The following is a 4,900-nucleotide window of genomic DNA, read 5'->3' as shown; positions in this document are numbered from 1 at the left end:
CACGTGAATTGTACTGTAGTACCTTGAGGGTCATCATCATTATCGGTGATTCCTCTCGCACCTGTTAACAACTCACATCATTGGCTGGTAATCAGGCGATGTCTTTCCATGTTCGACTCCAGAACATCTCTCACATGGATCGACTTGTACTTTGAGTGAAGATCAAACGAGATTGAAGACCTTGGATCTAGTTTCATCCATCCGGGCTACGATATATATTCAGGAAAATAAAGACATCAAATGTACATCATTACTGCACAGATAATCATCCAACCTAAGGGATGATGGCTCTACCAGAATCATCAGTCTACACTCAGACGATTGTCTGTCTTATGTACATGAAAATGAATTATAAAGCTGAGAATGGGAATGCCCACCTCAGCTAGATCATGAAAATATTATGAAGATAATGTATTGTATTGTATCTTATTACAGGTCACCTTCCATCTCGAAAAAACTTCAGATCCTCATGATAAAGCATTTCACCCGACATCAATAGATTAATGACCTCATGCTTTAGCGGGAAACTATTATATACATTTTTGGGCACTGCAACCCCAATCATAAACGTCCATAAAACAAGGGCTCTTAAGTCCCTAAAAGTGTTGTTCCAACCTCTAAAAGAACAAGGTCAACTGATTACATCTTCTCCCAGAAGTTCTCCATGAAAAACTGCTCAGAACTGGTCAAAACTGGACCATCTCACCTGCTCCATGGTCAAAGTGCATTGCATCCCACCTAAATACACACGAGAGGTGCGGTGCATCTTGAAAATCCCTTCTATGGGGTGCGATGGGCGAGAGTGGACAAATGGCAGGGTCAATCTGCAAGGTGGAGGATCATGGAATCTTCCAGAAACTTCTCCTGTGACACTTGCCTCTCTGCATTCACCCAGGGATGAGTAAGAGATCATCAATCTCCAAGTGGAATCAATGACTATCAGAGAGAGGACACTAATCAAATCTCAAAAGCTGACTCACCCCCCTTGCAAACATCTATATATGGATCCCTCATCCCAGAGATCCGGGAGGCTGGAATTTTGTATCTTGTAAGGAAGTGCTGCTGGTTTCTTGGTGCAACATCATAGTGTTGGGTGATATAATCTTTTCATGAGGTGAAGAAGGGCTTTCTTGCTGAGAGGATGATGCTGGGTCAGAACAATTGGTTGTAATCCTCTTTGCTATTCTTGATTATCAATAAAGCTATTCAAGTTTTCCTCCACATTCTTGTATGATTGATGATATATGCATTTGTGTGGTCAATATATATCTGGTCCTATATTGTTTATGATAATAGATCTATGTTCTTGGATAGTGTTATGCTGCTCTTTGATTCTACAGGTGCTCTTTGAAGCCGGGTAGACGAGGAAGCGAGTGGCAAAGATCTATCAGAAGGGAGAGGAATCAAGCAAGGAACCAAGCGCATGACAGAGGTTGGTCTCCTTTATTCCCCTCTTATCTATTTCTCATAAAGAAAACGAAAGTAGTTTTAGTTTGTTTGTTTCTAAGGTAGCTACCAGCCTTAGTGGGACTAGCAGCTCTGCATAGACACTAGATTTCCCGATAACAGTCCGGTCACTCCAAAAGTCAGAGAAATGCTTTGAGCCTCTTTGACTTAGGGTTTTTAAGTACATTGAACTTTATTGTGGGAAATTAGTTAAATAAAATGTGAAATGAATGACAGAAATTAATTAATTGACTTTGATATCCATCTACATACTTGAGTGCCCTTTCACATTTGGAATTTTTATGATGAAAAAGATGATACACATGCTTTTGTCTAATCAATCATCAAAATTTTGCAACCTTTCTACTACTTACACATCTACTCATCTTACCATTTTTACTTCCCTTTATTAAGGTGCATTTAAGCTAGAAAACCCTTATCAAACATTTTTATTTTTCTTTACAATAGTAAACTAACTAAATCTAACCTTATTACATCCAAGGGCTCAGATTAAATAGTTGAGCTCCTTTTATTTACTCTAGCTATCTAATTATCTGCCAAGATTAAACAGTTTGGTTAGATTTTTATTCTCTATCTATACACATGAAATTGAAACATGAAATAGCCATGTTTAAACATTTTGACTATCATGGATTTTGGCAAAGATTACAAACTGCACACAATCATTTATTTGCACAAAAAGTAAATAGTAGTGGGATTTTGACTTGCTCACTTTCATGGTCCTTTTCTTTTCTTTGGGTTCATATTTTTTTTATCTTTTTTTAACCTTTTTATTCTTTTTGTCCTTTGATTATTCTTTTAGGACATACCCTCTTTACATTTTTTAATTTTCTGAATATGGAAAACATATTATAGGTTTAACCTCAGCCATTCAAAAATTATGTCTCCCATTGGTATAGGAACTTAACAGTGGCTCCACTTGGGGATGGCATTTCCTGGTGAAATGTCAAGAACTTTGTAGACCAATGGCCTTCAGAATTGTTGTGATGTTATACTACAACTTTTTCCTTTTCACATTTCTACATTATTGCTATTTATGGTAGTAAAAATTTTGATGCTTAAGGCCTTCTCTTCAGGCTTCAACTTCAAACATTACCATCCAATCAACTCTATACTTTGAAAGTAAAGTATGTACAGATGATTAGTGAAATCAGTAACTAGGCTCAATATAGTGTTTGAGAATTCAACCATTAACTGGTCCTCCTTCTGCTTCTATGCCATCCATTCCTCTAAGGAAGAAAGCATTATTACCTCTGAAAGCATAAATGATATATGGGCCTTTCCATAGGCAATCAAATTTCCCATGTTTACCTTTATATTCTCTCCTTGAATCCCATTTTAGAACTTTGTCCCCTAGGTAAAAATCTTCTGCCTTAGTCCTTTTATCAAAATTCTTTTTGATCCTTTCCCACACAACTTGAGATCTGATGTACACTTCTTCCCTGGTTTGCTGTAAGTGAATTGTTTGGTTGATTCTTCTTTGGATGTCATTTGGTTCAACTTGCAGCTCTTGGAGTAGCTTCATCACTGGTGTTCCCAAGGAAGATGGGAAAACAACTTCCATCCCATAAACTAGTTGATAAGGACTAGTACCAATGGATTTCTTTGTGGTCAGCCTATCTGCCCATAAGGCATTTACTAGCTTCTTGTTCCATGTTTTCTTTTTATCTTCTAACAATTTTTTTATGATATTTACCAAACTTTTGTTTGAGGACTCTTCTAGTCCATTTCCTTGGGGCTAATAAGCTGTGGAATGGCCCAAATTTATATGGTACTTATTACAGAAATCAATCATTCTTCTAGATTTGAAGGTTCCTAAATTATCAATGATGATCTTGGTTGGGCACCCAAATCTAGATAGAATGTTGGAATCAAGGAAGGTTATTATAGCAGTGTCAGTGGCTTGCCTTGATGGTATGGCTTCTATCCATTTGGTAAAATAATCTGTAGCAGTGAGGATCCATTTTTGTTGGGTAGAGGAAGGTGGGTGGATTTCACCAATGAAGTCAAGACCCCATTGTTGAAAAGGTGCTTCAGCAGAGATTGGTTTTAGGGGCAGGGGTAAAAGCTTTTTCTTTCCTTCAAAAATTTGGCATTTATGACATGAGGCTACAAATTTATTTACATTAGAAAACAAGGTAGGAAAATAGAAACCTGCTCTAAGAATCTTGTCAGTAGTGGTTTTCTAGTAAAGATGTTCTCCATAGTCACCTGCATGAAACTCTTGTAACACCTTGTTCGATTCTTCTTTCAATAAACAGTTAAGAAGGATACCATCATGATTCCGCAAAAACAAAGCATTGTCAATTATGCAAAATTTTAAATATTTCATTTTTAAAAATCTGCTTTTGGTCCTGAATAATTCAGGAGGAGATTGTAGATTTTGTAAAACATATATGATATCAACATACCATGGTGATTCAATAAAGGCCTGGCTGATTGGTGGAGTCACCATCTCCTCTCCATTATCCATTTCTGTAATAAAATTTATATCTAAGGCCTGACAGTTCGATTCAACCATGAACTTGGCTAAACCTTGGCCTTTGATTAACTTTGTTGGCTTGATTTCTAGGTCATATTCTAATATAGTAGCAATCCATTGCCCTCTCTTTCCATTTGGACCATCCTAAGTTAGGATATCCTTGACTACTGATATGGGGAAATAGGCTATTATATGGGAATATAAAATGTAAACTCTAAAATTTTTTATAGCTTTGACCAAAGCAAAAGCTTGCTTTTCCATTATATTGTATTTTAAAGTGGCATCTCTCAGGGCTTTGATTAAAAAGGCATTAGGTTGTTCATAACCCTCATCATTTTTCTGCAGTAGGACTGCAACAATTGTGTGTTCTGAAGCAAAGGAAAATATAATGAAATCTCTATCAAACTTTGGACTGATCAAAACTGGTGTTTTTGTTAAGGCTAGCTTAATATCTTCAAAGGACTTCTTAGCCTCAACAGTCCATTTTATGGTCAAATATTTTTTCAACATATTGTTTAATGACCTGATTAATTCTACTAAGTTAGAAATAAATCTCCTAAGAAAGTTGATTTTCCCTAAAAAGGCTTGTAATTCCCTAATGCTCCTATGGTGTTGTATCTATAAGATGGCTTCAATTATTGCAGGATCTATTCGGATACCATCTTTAGAGATTATATGGCCTAATAAATTTCCCTCTTCTAACCCAAATAAAGATTTTTTTGGATTCAAAGAAATTCCATAATTCCTACATTTGATGAAAACCTGCCTCAGATTATCTAAGTGTTGTTTATCAGATTTTGAGAATACATTGATGTCATTTAAGTATATTACTAGGAAGTCATGAATTTCCTTAGCAAAATCTATGTCCATGGCTCTTTGAAAGGTGGCCCATGCATTCTTTAATCCAAAAGGCATATTCACATACATGAATGTTCCCCAAGGCATAGTAAA

Source organism: Pinus tabuliformis, chromosome 2_1, assembly GCF_031772625.1.
Source record: "Pinus tabuliformis cultivar Carrire ecotype Pingquan chromosome 2_1, CPIR1, whole genome shotgun sequence".
In the NCBI taxonomy this organism is placed as follows: domain Eukaryota; kingdom Viridiplantae; phylum Streptophyta; class Pinopsida; order Pinales; family Pinaceae; genus Pinus; species Pinus tabuliformis.
This window is presented reverse-complemented; position numbering follows the sequence as displayed.